This window comes from Pristiophorus japonicus, chromosome 3, assembly GCF_044704955.1.
Source record: "Pristiophorus japonicus isolate sPriJap1 chromosome 3, sPriJap1.hap1, whole genome shotgun sequence".
NCBI classification, from domain to species: Eukaryota; Metazoa; Chordata; class Chondrichthyes; family Pristiophoridae; genus Pristiophorus; species Pristiophorus japonicus.
The window spans coordinates 230,275,464-230,295,290 of record NC_091979.1 but is presented as its reverse complement, the minus strand read 5'-3'; positions in this window follow the sequence as shown (position 1 = coordinate 230,295,290).

Here is a 19,827-nt window from a genome sequence, read left to right as displayed (position 1 = left end):
AAGCCACACCTGGAGCACTGCGTGCAGTTTTGGCCTCCATATCTAAGGAAGAATATACTTGCATTGGAGGCTGTTCAGAGAAGGTTCAGTAGGTTGATTCCAGAGATAAGGAGGTTGATTTATGAAGATAGGTTGAGTAGGCTGGGCCAATACTCATTGGAGTTCAGAAGAATGAGAGGTGATCTTATTGAAACATATAAGATAATGAGGGGGCTCGACAAGGTGGATGCAGTGAGGATATTTCCAATTCATAGGGGAAACTAAAACTAGGGGAATAAGGGACCACCCACTTAAAACTGAGTTGAGGAGGAATTTCTTCTCTGAGAGTGGAATTCTCTGCCCCAGCGAGCTGTGGAAGCTGGGTCTTTGAAAATATTTAAAGCAGAGATAGATTTTTGAGCGATAAGCGAGCGAAGGGTTATGGGGAGCGGGCAAGGAATTGGAACTGCGTTCATGATCAGTCCAGCCATGATCTTATTATATGGCGGAGCAGGCTCGAGGGGTCAAATAGCCTACTCCTGCTCCTATTTCTTGTGTTCTTCTGTTCTTGTGAATGACAGTGTGAGGGACCTTGATTAACATCAGTACAGATACAGTCAGTAACACAAGGTGCTGGGGGAGAGGGGTTACTGAGTGACAGTGTGAGGGAGCTGGATTAACATCAGTACAGATACAGTCAGTAACACAGGGCGCTGGGGGAGAGGGGTTACTGAGTGACAGTGTGAGGGGGCTGGATTAACATCAGTACAGATACAGTCAGTAACACAAGGTGCTGGGGGAGAGGAGTTACTGAGTGACAGTGTGAGAGGGCTGGATTAACATCAGTACAGATACAGTCAGTAACACAGGGCACTGGGGGAGAGGAGTTACTGAGTGACAGTGTGAGGGGGCTGGATTAACATCAGCAGAGATACAGTCAGTAACACAGGGCACTGGGGGAGAAGGGTTACTGAGTGACAGTGTGAGGGGGCTGGATTAATATCAGTAGAGATACAGTCAGTAACACAGGGCGCTGGGGGAGAGGGGTTACTGAGTGACAGTGTGAGAAGGAAAGAATTTTAATTTCTACGAAGCCATTCACGACCACAATAAGCTCTTTACAGCCAATGAAGTGTAGGTACTGTTTAAATGTAGAAACACAACAGTGTTACTCAGTATCTAAATCGTGCTGTACCTGTCCTGGGAGTGTTTGATGGGCAGTGTAGAGGGAGCTTTACTCTGTATCTAACCCATGCTGTACCTGCCCTGGGAGTGTTTGATGGGACAGTGTAGAGGGAGCTTTACTCAGTTATCTAACCCGTGCTGTACCTGCCCTGGGAGTGTTTGATGGGACAGTGTAGAGGGAGCTTTACTCTGTATCTAACCCGTGCTGTACCTGCCCTGGGAGTGTTTGATGGGACGGTGTAGAGGGAGCTTTACTCTGTATCTAACCCGTGCTGTACCTGCCCTGGGAATGTTTGATGGGACAGTGTAGAGGGAGCTTTATTCTGTATCTAACCCGTGCTGTACCTGCCCTGGGAGTGTTTGATGGGACAGTGTAGAGGGAGCTTTATTCAGTTATCTAACCCGTGCTGTACCTGCCCTGGGAGTGTTTGATGGGACAGTGTAGAGGGAGCTTTACTCTGTATCTAACCCGTGCTGTACCTGCCCTGGGAGTGTTTGATGGGACGGTGTAGAGGGAGCTTTACTCTGTATCTAACCCGTGCTGTACCTGCCCTGGGAGTGTTTGATGGGACAGTGTAGAGGGAGCTTTATTCTGTATCTAACCCGTGCTGTACCTGCCCTGGGAGTGTTTGATGGGACGGTGTAGAGGGAGCTTTACTCTGTATCTAACCCGTGCTGTACCTGCCCTGGGAATGTTTGATGGGACAGTGTAGAGGGAGCTTTATTCTGTATCTAACCCGTGCTGTACCTGCCCTGGGAGTGTTTGATGGGACAGTGTAGAGGGAGCTTTATTCTGTATCTAACCCGTGCTGTACCTGCCCTGGGAGTGTTTGATGGGACAGTGTAGAGGGAGCTTTATTCTGTATCTAACCCGTGCTGTACCTGCCCTGGGAGTGTTTGATGGGACAGTGTAGAGGGAGCTTTATTCTGTATCTAACCCGTGCTGTACCTGGTGCAGAGTAGAATACACGTTCGATTGCCTGCCATACATCCCTAACATTTAAAATTGCAGAAAAGGTTGAAAAGCAAAACAGCAGACACAGCACTGGATGCAAAAAAAAATGCTGAAATATAAAAGATATATATTTATATATCATGGCAAACTCAGTCAATAAGAGGCATGAAGTCCAGCTGTCAATGTTTATTATAATGGGAGCATTCTCTGCAGCTGTCTTGCAGATGGATGTGGGTTTTGTTTGTAATCAGCACTTTATAATACACTACCCACTCCCCTTAGGCTGCACGTCAATGTTTAATTTTCAGACACTTGCAGTGAGGCACAGTTTAACTCTCAGCATTGCAGCATTAAGTGAGCGCACCTGACAAGTACGGGTCGGTGGAAGAGGAGGCGTGATCCAGCTTGCGCACGTTGCCATGACTACATCTCTCAGGTTGCATTTTCCGCTCGTTGCCGCCTCTGGTTTCGCCCCGAAGCGGCGGCAATGGCGGCGGTGACCTCTCCTGGGCGGGCGGCCAGCTCCCAGCGCCCCGACGGGACATTCGGCGCGAGGTGGGGGGGGGGGTGGGGGAGCGTGGAGCATTACTGCCCAGGAGAGGCGAGCCGGTGTGTAATGACCCTGGTAGTGACACCGGCTCGATTTTTGGCTCCCACCCGATCAGTAGTGACCCGCAGCGCCCCCTATTGGGATCACCTGTGAAAGCGGGCCGTCCGACCTGTAGCGGCCGCAGTGAGGGCAGTGATGTGCACCGCGGGTAAGTGTGATTGGGTGTTTATTTGTGATTTATGTTGTGGCGGCGCGGGCTATATATCGGGAATGTTTTTGGTGGGGATTATTTCAGGTTTTTTTTCTCCGCAGGCCTCTCTCGGAGCGCTCCGATGCCGGCTGATTAGCTCGGGGATTTTCACTTGCTCAGCCAGCCTAGCGCCCTGAGAGAGGTGTGCAACCTCCGCCCCCCCCCCCCCCCAAACACCCTGCTCCACACCCAGAGCCCAGCTGCCCAATATTGTGGCTGAGGCGCCAACCTTTTCCAGTCAGTATCAGGACTGTCCCGTTGTCATTAACATCCCGAAATCTTAAAAGCCGGAAATCCAACCCATAGTGCCTTTCACAACCTCAGGACATCAGAAAGCCAACGAAGTACTTTTGAAGTGCAGTCACTGTTTTAATGTAGGAAACGTGGCAGTCTATTTGCGCACAGCAAGCTCCCACAAACAGCAATGTGATAATGACCGGATAATCTGGGCTGTTTAAAGGCGGAACTGCATCGGAGGAAGAGAAGCAACTGCTGTCAGCTGGATTTGCTCTCTCCGATGTTCTTCTCCCTTCCCCCGACCTCTGCAAGGGTCACTCAGCCCCGCCCCGCATCCAGTCATCATCGGAAGGATGCAAAGGAAAACCAAGTTAAACGTTCTTTACACGAGCGCATGTCAGCAAGCACAAAACATTTTACACCACAAGAGCATATAGGCTCAAACCTAAATGTCAAAGTATAACACTCTCTCAAATGGGTGAGCCTAGACAGCAGCAACAACTTGCATTTATATAGCACCTGCAACGTAGTAAAATGTCCCAAGGCGCTTCACAGGAGCGTTACCAGAAAAAATCTGACACTGAGCCGCATAGATTGATAACCAAAAGCTTGGTCAAAGAGGTAGGCTTTAAGGAGCATCTTAAAGGAGGAAAGGTTTAGGGAAGGAATTCCACAGCTGAAGACACGGCCACCGATGGTTGGGAGATTATAATCAGGGATGCGCAAAAGGCCAGACTTAGAGGAGCACAGACATCTGGGGGGGTTGTGGGGTTGGAGGAGATTACAGAGATAGGGAGGGGCGAGGGCCATGGAGGGATTTGTAAACAAGGATGAGAATTTTTAAATCGCGGCGTTGCCGGACCGGGACCCGATGTAGGTCAGTGAGCACAGGGGGTGATGGGTGAGTGGGACTCGGTGCGAGTTAGGACACGGACAGTGAGCACAGGGGGTGATGGGTGAGTGGGACTCGGTGCGAGTTAGGACACGGGGCAGTGAGCACAGGGGGTGATGGGTGAGCGGGACTCGGTGCGAGTTAGGACACGGGGCAGTGAGCACAGGGGGTGATGGGTGAGTGGGACTCGGTGCGAGTTAGGACACGGGGCAGTGAGCACAGGGGGTGATGGGTGAGTGGGACTCGGTGTGAGTTAGGACATGGACAGTGAGCACAGGGGGTGATGGGTGAGTGGGACTCGGTGCGAGTTAGGACACGGGGCAGTGAGCACAGGGGGTGATGGGTGAGCGGGACTGGGTGCGAGTTAGGACACGGGGCAGTGAGCACAGGGGGTGATGGGTGAACGGGACTCAGTACGAGTTAGGACATGGGTAGCAGAGCTTTGGGCATGTTGATGTTTACCGACGGTGGAACGGAGGAGGCCGACCAGGAGTGCGTTGGGATAGACAAGTCTGGAGGGAACAAGCGGAATGGACGAGTGTTGGAGCAGCATATGAGCTGAGGCAGGGGTGGAGACGGGCGATGTTATGGAGGTGGGAGTAGGCGGTCTGGTGACGGCGACGATAGGGTGGACAGTGAGTAGCTGTGGGCTACTCGACCATCGTGGCCATTCTCCCGGACCCCCACGTAGTAATCTTCTGGAGGCAGGAACCTTGACCTCAGCCCCTGGCACTGAGCCTGACCCTACTGCTGTTAAACGTAGGCCGGAAATCCACCACTGACCCTTTGACTCAGTAACAGACGGGGCATCGATCAGCCAATAGCGAGTGGAGGAATCTCCCACCGAGGCACCAGCAGAAAGCTGAGACATTCCAGCATCACAGGGAGATATTGTCAGGCTTCACACGAGGCCTGGGCATTCTGGCGACTGCAACACCTGATACCGGGTTTGGGGATTTTTGGATATTAAGGGAATCAAGGGATATGGGGACAGTGCAGGAAAGTCATCAACATCATAGGCGGTCCCTCATATCAAGGATGACTTGGTTCCACGCCGAAAAGGGATGAGTTCACAGGTGTTTCAATGAAGGACCTAATATTCCAGACCCCGAACTACATCATGAAGGGGGGAAGGTGCCTGTGGGTGGATTTTTTTAATCAGAGCTTGGTCTCAGTCCAGTGACAGGGGTTAACCAGGATGACTGGAGACCAGCTCTGCTGCACGGACCTAGTGCACACACATATCGCAGTGTGGGCTGGCCCGTGCTGCCCCTGGGCCTTCGCCTCTTCTGGCCCCGAACTCACGCCTCTCCTGGGCCCCCGATCACATCCCTCTACAATCTCTCGCCGCTCCTGTTGTACCTGCCCGCGCACCAATCAGCCGTTGCCCTACTGCAGCGGCACGCGCTGCTCCCTGCAGTGGTATACCGCCGCATGCTGCTCTCTCCAATGGCCCCGGCCTGCTGATGGTCTTGCAGGCTGGGACCGCACCGATTTCCGGGCTGGGCCACCGTACGCTGCTCCCTCTAATGGCCTAATATCTAATGGATATTGAGGGAATCAAGGGATATGGGGATAGCGCAGGAAAGTAGAGTTTAGGTACAAGATTAGCCATGATCGTATTGAATGGCAGAGCAGGCTCAAGGGGCTGAATGGCCGACTCCTGCCCCTAATTCTAATATTCTTATGACCCGAGGCGTTCACCACCAGAGCAGCGTCACGAAGGGTCAACAGTCAGTCCATGAAGAGCATCGCACTTTATGGCCTGCTGTACATCAATGCTTGGAACTCCTTCATTGTTGAGACGGGTGCGGGGAATCCCGGGTGGTTGACCCGCCAACACAGGGGGGAGTTACTCCGGGAAGCACCATGGACCTGGGCCCCTCGATGGATCACGGCACAAACCAGCATCACAGTGCTCTGCTGCTCAGGACCATCAATGGCACCAACCGGCTTTTCGACGTTCGGTGGGGTTAGGGATATGGGGAGAAGATGAGTAGGTAGGTTTGGGGAGAAGGTGGGTAGGTGGGGTTGGGGATATGGGGAGTAGGTGGGGTTTAGGGATTTGGGGAGAAGGTGGGTAGGTGGGGTTGGGGATATAGGGAGGAGGAGGAGGAGGGTAGATGGGGTTGGGGAACAGAAGAACTTACATTTCTACGGCCCGTAAGACGTCCCAAAGCGCTTTACAGCCAATGAAGTACATTTGGAGTGCAGTCACTGTTGTAATGTGGGAAACACGGCAACCAATTTACACACAGCAAGCTCCCACAAACAGCAACGTGATAAACGATCGGAAAATCTGTTATAGTAATGTTGGTTGAGGGATAAATATTGGCCAGGTTCCAATTGTTCCTCTTTGAAATAGTGCCATGAGATCTTTTAAGTCCACCTGAGAGAGCAGACGGGGCCTCGGTTTAACATCTCATCTGAAAGACAGCCCCTCCGACAGTGCAGCATTCCCTCAGTACTGCCCCTCCGACAGTGCTGTGCTCTCTCAGTACTGCCCCTCCGACAGTGCGGCGCTCCCTCAGTACTGCTCCTCCGACAGTGCGGCGCTCCCTCAGTACTGCCCCTCCGACAGTGCTGTGCTCTCTCAGTACTGCCCCTCCGACAGTGCGGCGCTCCCTCAGTACTGCCCCTCCGACAGTGCGGTGCTCCCTCAGTACTGCCCCTCCAACAGTGCGGCGCTCCCTCAGTACTGCCCCCGACAGTGCAGCACTCCCTCAGTACTGCACTGGAGTGTCAGTCTGTATTTTGAGCTCAAATCTCAGCATGGTGGGGGTGAGGCGGGGGGTGGTATTTGAACCCACGATCTCTGACTTGGAGGTGAGTGCACTGCCCACTGAGCCACTGTCCATACCTGTCACTGTAGCGTGGACTAGTACACTTACATCAGTTACAACACAGGGAGGGGTAAAATATCTGTGGTTGTCTTAGGAAGGATATATTGGCCTTGGAGGGAGTGCAGCGTAGGTTTACCAGAATGATACGCGGACTTCCAAGGATTAAATTATCAGGAACAATTATGCAAATTAGGGTTGTATTCCCTTGGAATTTAGAAGGTTAAGGAGTGATCTGATTGAAGTTTTCAGGATATTAAGGGGAACAGATAGGGTGGATAGAGAGAAACTATTTCCGCTGGTTGGGGAGTCTATGACTGGGGGCAGAGTCTAAAAATTAGAGCCAGACCTTTCAGGAGTGAAGTTATGAAACACTTCTACACACAAAGGGTGGTAGAAGTTTGGAACTCTCTTCCGCAAACGGCAACTGATGCTGGGTCAATTCTTCATTTTAAATCTGAGATTGATAGCTTTTTGTTAACCAAAGGTATTAAGGAATATGAACCGAAGGCGGGTATACGGAGTTAGGTCGCAGATCAGCCATGGTCTCATTGAATGGCAGAACAGGCTCGAGTTGCTATATAGTCAAGCTTGTTGAATCCTTTTCTCGTTCTGCCCTTTGAGAACATAACATAAGAACATAAGAAATAGGAACAAGAGTAGGCCATACGACCCCTCCAGCCTGCTCCGTCATTCAATAAGATCATGGCTGATTTGATCATGGACTCAGCTCCACTTCCCTGTCTACTCCCCAAAACCCCTTATCCCCTTATCGTTTAAGAAACTGTCTATTTCTGTCTTAAATTTATTCAATGTCCCAGCTTCCACAGCTCTCTGAGGCAGCAAATTCCACAGATTTACAACCCTCTGGGAGAAGAAATTTCTCTTCATCTCTGTTTTAAATGGGCGACCCCTTATTCTAAGATTATGGCCCCTAGTTCTAGTCTCCCTCATCAGCGGAAACATCCTCTCTGCATCCACCTTGTCAAGCCCCCTCATAATCTTATACATTTCAATTGGAAAACTGCAAATGTAACGCCCCTATTTAAAAAAGGAGGCAGACAAAAAGCAGGAAACTATCGACCAGTTAGCCTAACATCTGTGGTTGGGAAAATGTTGGAGTCCATTATTAAAGAAGCAGTAACAGGACATTTGGAAAAGCAAAAGTCGGCCAGGCAGAGTCAGCATGGATTTATGAAGGGGAAGTCATGTTTGACAAATTTGCTGGAGTTCTTTGAGGATGTAACGAACAGGGTGGATAAAGGGGAACCAGTGGATGTGGTGTATTTGGACTTCCAGAAGGCATTTGACAAGGTGCCACATAAAAGGTTACTGCACAAGATAAAAGTTCACAGGGTTGGGAGTAATATTTTAGCATGGATAGAGGATTGGCTAACTAACAGAACAGAGAGTCGGGATAAATGGTTCATTCTGTGGTTGGCAACCAGTAACTAGTGGGGTGCCGCAGGGTTCAGTGCTGGGACCCCAACTATTTACAATCTATATTAACGACTTGGAAGAAGGGACTGAGTGTAACGTAGCCAAGTTTGCTTACGATACAAAGATGGGAGGAAAAGCAATGTGTAAGGAGGACACAAAAAATCTGCAAAAGGACAGAGACAGGCGAAGTGAGTGGGCAAAAATTTGGCAGATGCAGTATAATGTTGGAAAGTGTGAGGTCATGCACTTCGGCAGAAAAAATCAAAGAACAAGTTATTATTTAAATGGAGGAAGATTGCAAAGTGTCGCAGTACAGTGGGACCTGGGGGTATTTGTGCATGAAACATAAAAGGATAGTATGCAGGTACAGCAAGTGATCAGGAAGGCCAATAGTATCTTGGCCTTTATTGCAAAGGGGATGGAGTATAAAAGCAGAGAAGTCTTGCTACAGTTATACAGGGTATTGGTGAGGCCACACCTGGAATACTGCGTGCAGTTTTGGTTTCCATATTTAAGAAAGGATATACTTGCTTTGGAGGCAGTTCAGAGAAGTTTCACTAGGTTGATTCCAGGGATGGGGGGGGTGGTTGACTTATGAGTAGGTTGGGCCTCTACTCGTTGGAATTCAGAAGAATGAGAGGTGATCTTATCGAAACATATAAGATTATGAAGGGGCTTGACAAGGTGGATGCAGAGAGAACGTTTCCACTGATGGGGGAGACTATAACTAGAGGGCATGATCTTAGAATAAGGGCCGCCCATTTAACACTGAAATGAGGAGAAATTTCTTCTCTCAGAGGGATGTAAATCTGTGGAATTTGCTGCCTTAGAGAGCTGGGGAAGCTGGGACGTTGAATACATTTAAGACAGAAATAGATAGTTTCTTAAACGATAAGGGGATAAGGGGATACAGGGAGCGGGCAGGGAAGTGGAGCTGAGTCCTTGACCAGATCAGCCATGATCATATTGAATGGCGGAGCAGGCTCGAGGGGCCGTATGACCTACTCCTGTTCCTATTTCTTATGTTCTTACGATTGTATGATAAGATCACCTCTCATTCTTCTGAATTCCAATGAGTAGAGGCCCAACCTACTCAACCTTTCCTCATAAGTCAACCCCTCCATCCCTGGAATCAACCGAGTGAATCTTCTCTGAATTGCCTACAAAGCAAGTATATCCTTTCATAAATATGGAAACCCAAACTCCAGGTGTGGCCTCACCAATACCCTGTATAACTGTAGCAAGACTTCCCTGCTTTTATACGCAATCCTCTTTGCAATAAAGGCCAAGATACCATTGGCCTTCCTGATCACTTGCTGTACCTGCATACTATCCTTTTATTTCATGCACCAGTATCCCCAGGTCCCGCTGTACTGCGGCACTTTGCAATCTTTCTCCATTTCAATAATAACTTGCTCTGTGATTTTTTTCTGCCAAGGTGCTGTTCAGGTGTAATACCTTCGGGTTGTGAAGAAGGGACCATTGCCAAAACATCGCCTGTCGGCTCTCCCTCCACGCTCAGAGTTTCCTGCTTCTTCACCGGTCCTGACCAAACCCCCGAGAACCGACTTGGGCAGGCAGCCGCAGTTCCACAGGAGGCCATGGGATGGCGGTGCCACACACACATCCGGCTCCATGTCCTGCTCCGTGTGGGAGCAAAGGTTTGCTCAGAGAGAAATCCCTAGGAAAGCAGCTGATCTCAGTCAGACCAGGAACCTCCGTCCTTCCACTTTGCCGAGCGTTTGGCCCGACAGCTCACTGCCTGTCCCACACTCCCCTGTACACCGATCGAACCATTCTGCCCCAAGTCTACACGCAACAATCAATGCTGGAATTCACAAGCGGACGGCTCAGAATTTGATCGCAGTGCCATTTCCTTCCCTTTCACCTTGCTCATCCCCCATAGAATCATGGAACGGTTACATCACAGGAGGTCATTTGGCCGGTCGAGCCCATGCCGGCTCTCTGCAAGACTACCTCAGCCAGTCCCACTCCTCCGCCCTTTCCCCATAGCCCTGCAAATCTTATTCCTTCTCCTCTCTGATGCATTACAGGCAAAGGAAAGAATATGTGTTTTTAACACTCCTTTCACGACGTCAGGACGTCCCAAAGTGCTTCACAGATGATTAGGTTGTTTTCTTTTTAAGTGTAGTCACTGTTGCAATGTAGGAAACGTGTGCCCAACAAGCTCCCACCAACAACAGTAATGTGATAATGACCAGATAATCCGATTTAGTGATGTTGGCTGAGGCATAAATTCATTCCCCAGGTCACCGGGAAATACGCCCCTGCTCATTGTAAATACTGACACACTCCCGGGGATCCCCTGTAAATAGTGACACACTTCCCGGGGACCCCCTGTAAATACTGACACACTCCCGGGGATCCCCTGTAAATACTGACACACTCCCCGGGGACCCTCTGTAAATACTGACACTCCCGGGGACCCCCTGTAAATACTGATACACTCTCGGGGACCCACTGTAGATACTGACACATTCCCGGGGATCCCCTGTAAATACTGACACACTCCCGGGGATCCCCTGTAAATACTGACACACTCCCGGGGACCCACTGTAGATACTGACACACTCCCGGGGATCCCCTGTAAATACTGACACACTCCCGGGGATCCCCTGTAAATACTAACACACCCCCGGGAACCCCCTGTAAATACTGACACACTCCCGGGGACCCACTGTAAATACTGATACATTCCCGGGGACCCTCTGTAAATACTGACACATTCCGAGGAACCCCTGTAAATACTGACACTCCCGGGGACCCCCTGTAAATACTGACACACTCCCGGGGACTCACTGTAAATACTGACACACTCCCGGGGACCCACTGTAAATATTGACACACTCCTGGGGACCACCTGTAAATACTGACACACTCCCGGGGACCCCCTGTATATACTGACACACTCCCGGTGACCACCTGTAAACACTGACACACTCCTGGGGACCCCCTATAAATAGTGGCATACTCCAAGGGACCCCCTGTAAATAATGACACACTCCCAGGGACCCCCTGTAAATATTGACACACTCACGGGAACCATCTGTAAATGTTGACACACTTCCGGGGCCCATCTGTAAATATTGACACACTCCTAGAGACACCTCCACCCGCCCTGTATACCCTATATATACTGACATACCTCTGGAGACCACCTGTAAATACTGATACACTCTCGGGGACTCCCTGTAAATACTGACACACTCTCGGGGACCATCTGTAAATACTGACACACTCCTAGGGATCCCCTGTAAATAGTGGCACACTCCCAGGGACCCCTGATGTTTGATGGGACAGTGTAGAGGGAGCTTTACTCTGTATCTAATCCATGCTGTACCTGCCCTGAGAATGTTTGATGGGACAGTGTAGAGGGAGCTTTACTCTGTATCTAACCCATGCTGTACCTGCCCTGGGAGTGTTTGATGGGACAGTGTAGAGGGAGCTTGACTCTGTATCTAACCCATGCTGTACCTGCCCTGGGAGTGTTTGATGGGACAGTGTAGAGGGAGCTTTACTCTGTATCTAACCCGTGCTGTACCTGCCCTGAGAGTGTTTGATGGGACAGTGTAGAGGGGGCTTTTTAGTGCTTAACAAGACCGAAAATAGTGTAGTTTTACTCTGCACCTAGCCATTCAGTGATTGTTTTGCAACTACATGCATGAACAAAGCACTTAATTCTCCAGCACTAACATCAGTGGTGGGTACAGTCGCATAGTGGTTATGTTACTGGACTAGTAATCCAGAGGCCTGGACTCATAATCTGGAGACACAGGTTCAAATGCCAATCGCAGCAGTTTGGGAATTTAAAATCAGTTAATTAATAAACCTGGAATAAACATGCTAGTAATAGTGACCATGAAACCACAGTGAATTGATGTGAAAACTCTCAGTATCACTTTCGAGTCCCTTGGCCCTCCCTTGCCCCACTCTATCTCAGTGATGGCCTGCAGCCTTGTTCCACCCACTCTAACTCTGGTTAATGCCTGTGACCTTCTCCACCACTGCTGCCCCCTCACTCAGCCACGATGCTGCTGTACTTTGGAGCTCCCAGCCAAGTTCCCTCCAGCCTGATACTTCCCACCCTGCTTCTAAAAACATCCTCAAAGCTCAACTTTTCAACCCAGCTTTTGGTGTTTTCCTGAGTCAGAAGGTCGTGGGTTCACGTTCTACTCCAGAGATTTGAGCCCATAATCCAGGCTGACACTCCCAGTGCAGTACTGAGGGAGTGCTATACTGTTGGGGATGCCCTCTTTGGGATGTGACATAAGACAGAAGAATGTAAGAATTAGGAGCCTCTCGAGCCTGCTCCACTATTCAATAAGATCATGGCTGATCTTCAACTTCACTTTCCCACCCATTCTGGAGTCCAAAAATCTATCGCTCTCAGCCTTCAATTTACTCAAAGACTGAGCATTCACAACCCTTTGGGGCAGAGAATTTCAAAGATTCACCACTCTTTTTAAGTGAAGAAATTCCTCCTCATCTCTGTCTTAAACAGCCGATCCCTTATCCTGAGACTGTGACCCCTGGTTCTAGACTCTCTAGCCAGGGGGAAACATCCTCCCTGCATCTACCCTGTCAATCTTATATGTTTCCATGAGATCACCTCTCATTCTTCTAAACTCCAGAGAGTATAGGCCTATTCTACACAATCTTGCATCATAAGACAACCCTCTCATCCCAGGAATCAATCTGGTGAACCTCCGTTGCACCGCCTCCAAGGCAAGTATATCCTTCCTTAGATAAGGAGACCCAAACTGTACACAGTACTCCAGGTGTGGTCTCACCAGGGCCATGTACAGTTGTAGCAAGAATTCCTTACTCTTATACTCCAATCCCCTTGCAATAAAGGACAACATGCCATTACCTTCCTAATTGCTTGGTGTACCTGCATACTAACTCTCTGTGTTTCTTGTACTTAAACACCCAAATCTCTCTGAATATCAATATTTAATAGCTTCTCAACATTTTTCTATTCTTCTTACCAAAGTGAATAACCTCGCATTTACTCACATTAAACTCCATTTGCACCCTACTGTCGACTCACTTAACCAGTCTATATCCCTTTGCAGGCTCTTTGCATCCTCCTCACAGCTTACTTTTCCACCTAGCTTTGTATTGTCAGAAAACTTGGATACAGTGCACTCGGTCCCTTCATCTAGGTCATTAATATAGATTGTAAATAGCTGAGGCTACAGCACCCCACTAGTTACAGCCTGCCAACCTGAAAAAGACCCATTTATCGCTATTCTCTTTTTTTCTGTCTGTTGACCAATCCATTATACATGCTAATACCTTACCCCCATTTACCCTTATCTTGCTTAACAACCTTCCATGTGACACCTTATCGAAAGCCTTTTTGAAATCCAAATATACTACAGCCACTGGTTCCCTTGCTAGTTACATCCTCAAAAAACTATAAATTTGTCAAACATGATTTACTTTTCATAAAGCCATGTTGACTCTGCCTGATCATCTGATGTTCTAAGTACCCTGTTACTTCCTTAACAATGAATTCCAGCATTTTCCCTAAGACTGATGTCAGGCTAACTGGCCTGTAGTTCTCCGTTTTCTCTCTCCCTCCTTTCTTGAATAGTGGGGTTACATTTTCTATCTTCCAATCCGCTGGGACCGTTCCTGAATATGGGGAATTTTGGAAGATCACAACCAATGCACCCACTATCTCTCCAGCCACTTTTAGAATCTGAGGATGTAGGCCGTCAGGTCCAAGGGATTTGTCGGCTTTTCGTCCCATTAGTTTCTCAAGTACTTTTTCTCTCCTGATATTAATTACTTTAAGTTCCTCACTCTCATTAGCCCCTTAGTCCCCCACTATTTTTAGTATATTTTTTGTTTATTCCACTGTGAAGACAGATACAAAATATGTATTTAAAACCTCTGCCATTTCCTTGTTCCCCACTATCATTTCTCCTGTCTCAGCCTCTAAGGGACCAACACTTTCTTTTGCTACTCTCTTCCTTTTTATATACTAGTAGCTCTTACAATCTGTTTTTAAATTGTTTGCTAGTTTACTCTCATATTCCATTTTCTCCCTTATTATCAATTTTTTGGTCATCCTTTGCTGGTTTCTAAAGCTCTCCCAATCCTCAGACTTACTACAGATTGAGTAGACTAGGCCTATATTCTCTAGCGTTTAGAAGAATGAGAGGTGATCTCATTGAAACATACAACATATTACAGGGCTTGACAGGGTAGATGCAGGGAGGATGTTTCCCCAGGGCTGGGGAGTCTAGAACCAGGGGTCACAGTCTCAGGATAAGGGGTCGGTCATTGAGCATTGAGATGACAAGGGAATTTCTTCACTCAGAGGGTGGTGAATCTCTGGAATTCTCTGCCCCAGAGGGCTGTGGAGGCTCAGTCTTTGGGGGAAGCAAGGGATATGGGGACAGTGCAGGAAAGTGGAATTGAGGTAGATCAGCCATGATCTCATTGAATGGTGGAGCAGGCTCGAGGGGCCGAATGGTCTACTCCTGCTCCTAATCCTTATGTTCTTAATGCTCCTGCAGCCTGTGTGATGGCACAAAAGCTTGCCAGAATAAATCTCCGTCCCTGTCAATCACCTGTAAAAAAAAATACTTTTGCGAAGAGAGCGTGTTCCGAGACATCAGCGAGTGACACAGGAGCACTTTCTCATGTCCTATTACCGATCCGTCAACGCTGAAATTCTCCTCTTATTGTGACAGACGGAGCCGCTCGGTGAGGAAATGCCATCAGGGAATTTCAAACACTGCAGAGAGATTCTCTGTGATAGAGGTCAGGACTCTGGTTGGGGTGGGGGAGGGTGCAACCACCGATGCAGGAACACGACCTTGTGTATATATATTTTTTTCTTCCGATGGAATCATTTACGGGCCACTTTGCACATGTTCCCTCGGTTCCGAGCTGAGAGATACAATTACAGCCTAGATTGAGCTTTTGGGCAGGGATCCAATTTATGTTTCCATCTCGAAGACAAAAAAAAGTATTTCCAGAGCCTGGGGCTGCTACTGGAGCCGAGAGAGGCTGACATTTTTACCACCATGATCCACCATGCCTGTCAGGTGGAATGAGTCGTTTGTCTTGGCTTGACACTCAAAAGCACTGCCTTTACAGCCTCTTAAGCACCACGGGGCTCATCAACCCGGGATATGGATGTCCCTAACCAGCTCCCGTCCAGGGTGGCTTCTGAAACATTGTCCCTCTCACAGGGCTTGGTCCCAATTCAGTCAGCCAGCGCTGAGAATGAAGGAGTGTCAAGTACTCTTCATCTCCAGAACACCAGCCTTTCCCCCTCGTAAGCCAGCATTACTGTGCTTTCTTCCCACACTTCAAAAGCACGGTCAAGGACCAGGGAAGGACAAATTGAGATTTTGCTTAAAAAAAAAACACACCTGTGGTTTGCAACCCAGACTTTCTACTTCTGATGTACATACACATCTCGTCTCTGACATAAGAACATAAGAATTAGGAGCAGGAGTAAGCCATTTGGTCCCTCGAGCCTGCTCCGCCTTTCAATAAAATCATCCGATCATGGACTGAGCTCCACTTCCCTGCCCACTCCCCATAACCCTTCACTCCTTTAGCTTTCAAAAATCTGTCTATCGCCGCCTTAAATTTATTCAAACACTGATTCCTCCCCTCCCCCCTACAAACTCATTACACCAACCTGTGCCCTTCCCCACCTGTGCCCAGACCCATTTGTGCTCCACCCCACCTGTTCCCAGACCCACCTGTCTCTCCCCACATGCCCCGACCCACCTGTGCCCAGACCCACATGTGTCATGCTGGCTGCCAGCTGTAATGGGAAACAGTCAGGTGATGAGTCTGTGGATGTAAATCCATATCCCCCCATTCTGTGCACTGCCAGTGTCTCACTGCACTAACTCTTCAACAAATCTTTAAGAAAGGTGCGAGAGTTATTCCTCAACTGCTGATGCACATCACATGAATCCCCCAGCAAAGTTTACAGATTGAGGGTGAGGAAGTAGTGTCTCAAATGAGCATACTATGCTTAAACAAAGGGGACTACAGTGGGATGAGGGCAGAGTTGGCTAAAGTAGACTGGAAACACAGACTAAACAGTGGCACAATTGAGGAACAGTGGAGGACTTTTAAGGAGCTCTTTCATAGTGCTCAACAAAAATATATTCCAGTGAAAAAGAAGGGCGGTAAGAGAAGGGATAACCAGCTGTGGATAACCAAGGAAATAAAGGAGTATCAAATTAAAAACCAATGCGTATAAGGTGGCCAAGGTTAGTGGGAAACTAGAAGATTGGGAAAATTTTAAACGACAGCAAAGAATGACTGAGAAAGCAATAAAGAAAGGAAAGATAGATTACGAAAGTAAACTTGCGCAAAACATAAAAACAGATAGTAAAAGCTTTTATCGATATACAAGACGGAAAAGAGTGACTAAAGTAAATGTTGGTCCCTTAGAAGATGAGAAGGGGTATTTAATAATGGGAAATGTGGAAATGGCTGAGACCTTAAACAATTATTTTGCTTCGGTCTTCACAGTGGAAGACACAAAAACCATGCCAAAAATTGATGGTCACGGGAATGTGGGCAGGGAGGACCTTGAGATAATCACTATCACTAGGGGGGTAGTGCTGGACAGGCTAATGGGATTCAAGGTAGACAAGTCCCTTGGTCCGGATGAAATGCATCCCAGGGTATTAAAAGAGATGACGGAAGTTATAGCAGATGCATTTGTTATAATCTACCAAAATTCTCTGGACTCTGGGGAGGTACCAGCGGATTGGAAAGCAGCTAATGTAACGCATCTGTTTAAAAAAGGGGGCAGACAAAAGGCAGGGGACTACAGGCCGGTTAGTTTAACATCATTAGTGGGGAAAATGCTTGAAGCTATCATTAAGGAAGAAATAGCGGGACATCTAGATAGGAATAGTGCAATCAAGCAGATGCAACACGGATTCATGAAGGGGAAATCATGTTAAACTAATTTACTGGAATTCTTTGAGGATATAACGAGCATGGTGGATAGAGGTGTACCGATGGATGTGGTGTATTTAGATTTTCAAAAGGCATTTGATAAGGTGCCACACAAAAGGTTACTGCAGAAGATAAAGGTACGCGGAGTCACAGGAAATGTATTAGCATGGATAGAGAATTGGCTGGCTAACAGAAAGCAGAGAGTTGGGATAAATGGGTCCTTTTCGGGTTGGAAATCGGTGGTTAGTGGTGTGCCACAGGGATTGGTGCTGGGACCACAACTGTTTACAATATACATAGATGATCTGGAAGAGGGGACAGAGTGTAGTGTAACAAAATTTGCAGGTGACACAAAGATTAGTGGGAAAGCGGGTTGTGTAGAGGACACAGAGAGGCTGCAAAGAGATTTTGATAGGTTAAGCGAATGGGCTAAGGTTTGGCAGATGGAATACAATGTCGGAAAATGTGAGGTCATCCACCTTGGGAAAAAAAACAGTAAAAGGGAATATTATTTGAATGGGGAGAAATTACAACATGCTGCAGTGCAGAGGGACCTGGGGGTCCTTGTGCATGAAACTCTTTTGGAGTTTACCTGAAAAAACATAAACATTAAACCATGCCACCCGCCCTGGATGACACACCAGACATTTACAAGGCCCTTTTTTTTCTTTTTTGTGGTTTTTTTTTGTGTGTTTTTCTTTTTTTTTTTTGGGCACTAAAATCAAATTTTTTCCTCCAGTGCCCCCTATAAAAGGGGAGGGGGACACTAAAAGCACCGGCAATTAAAACAAATTAAACTTTCAAACATAAAATCAAATTAAAATTTGGTTGCCGGGCGTGACAAAACTCCAATTGACCTTCATCACCACAAGGATTCACTTGTGGCAAATAGTGCTTATGGTCACTGAGGAGCACAGAATGATTAGTTGTGCATGAATCCCAAAAAGTTAGTTTGCAGGTGCAGCAATCAGGAAGGCAAATGGAATGTTGGCCTTCATTGCGAGAGGGATGGAGTACAAAAGCAGGGAGGTCCCGCTGCAACTGTACAGGGTATTGGTGAGGCCGCACCTGGAGTACTGCGTGCAGTTTTGGTCACCTTACTTAAGGAAGGATATACTAGCTTTGGAGGGGGTACAGAGATGATTCACGAGGCTGATTCCGGAGATGAGGGGGTTACCTTATGATAGATTGAGTAGACTGGGTCTTTACTCGGAGTTCAGAAGGATGAGGGGTGATCTTATAGAAACACTTAAAATAATGAAAGGGATAGACAAGATAGAGGCAGAGAGGTTGTTTCAACTGGTCGGGGAGACTAGAACTAGGGGGCACAGCCTCAAAATATGGTGGAGCCAATTTAAAACCGAGTTGAGAAGGAATTTCTTCTCCCAGAGGGTTGTGAATCTGTGGAATTCTTTGCCCAAGGAAGCAGTTGAGGCTAGCTCATTGAATGTATTCAAATCATAGATAGATAGATTTTTAACCAATAAGGGAATTAAGGGTTACGGGGAGAGGGCGGGTAAGTGGAGCTGAGTCCACGGCCAGATCAGCCATGACCTTGTTGAATGGCAGAGCAGGCTCGAGGGGCTAGATGGCCTACTCCTGTTCCTAATTCTTATGTTCTTATGTTCTAAAAGTTGTATGGCAGTACAGTGGTTATGTCACTGGACTAGAGGCCTGGACTAATGATCCAGAGACAAAGAGTTCAAATCCCACCATGGCAGCTGGGGAATTTAAATTTTGTTGATCAAATAAAAAATCTGGAATATAAAAAAGCTAGTATCAGTAACGGTGACCATGAAACTACCGGATTGTTGTAAAAACCCATCTGGTTCTCTAATGTTCTTCAGGGAAGGAAATCTGCCGTCCTTACCCGGTCTGGCCAGGTGTACGTGACTCCAGACCAGTGTGGTTGACTCTTAACTGCTCTCTGGAGGTGGCTCAGGGGGCAATTAGAAATGGGCAATAAATCCTGTCACTGAATTTAAAATAAATGCTTATAAGTGCAAGATTTTACGAAGAGTTTTGGAAAATTTGACCTAGACAAATTGTTCATTGCGATGAAAACCTCAAGCACCAGAGGATACAAGTTTAGAATTAGAGGGTGATTGGGTGGTCCTATAGGTTAGATACTAACCTTTCATCTCTGGGTTCAAATCCTTGCTAGGATGAGTCTTGTGTGCCTCTGGCTGCCAGGGTTCCACGTGAAATGAGTTTGGTCAGTCTCAGCCCAGCTCTGCATGAGCACAGCTCAAAACTGACCTGCATCCGTGTCACTCAAATAGGACCAAGGACGGTTGATGTTGGGGAAAATCCTGCACTTGAGGTTGGAACTGAACCACATTAGGCACTGTGGAAGGAGCTTCACTCTCTATCTGTGCGATTGCCCAAGGTAAGAGTTTCATTCTCCAACACTTTGCTAAGCGTGAAAGGTTAGGTGCAAGAAAGGAAATCAACTTGAACTATTTCCACTTATGGCTATGGAGTAAATGCCCAGAGAAAGCCATTAAAGAAAGCTAGGTGAAG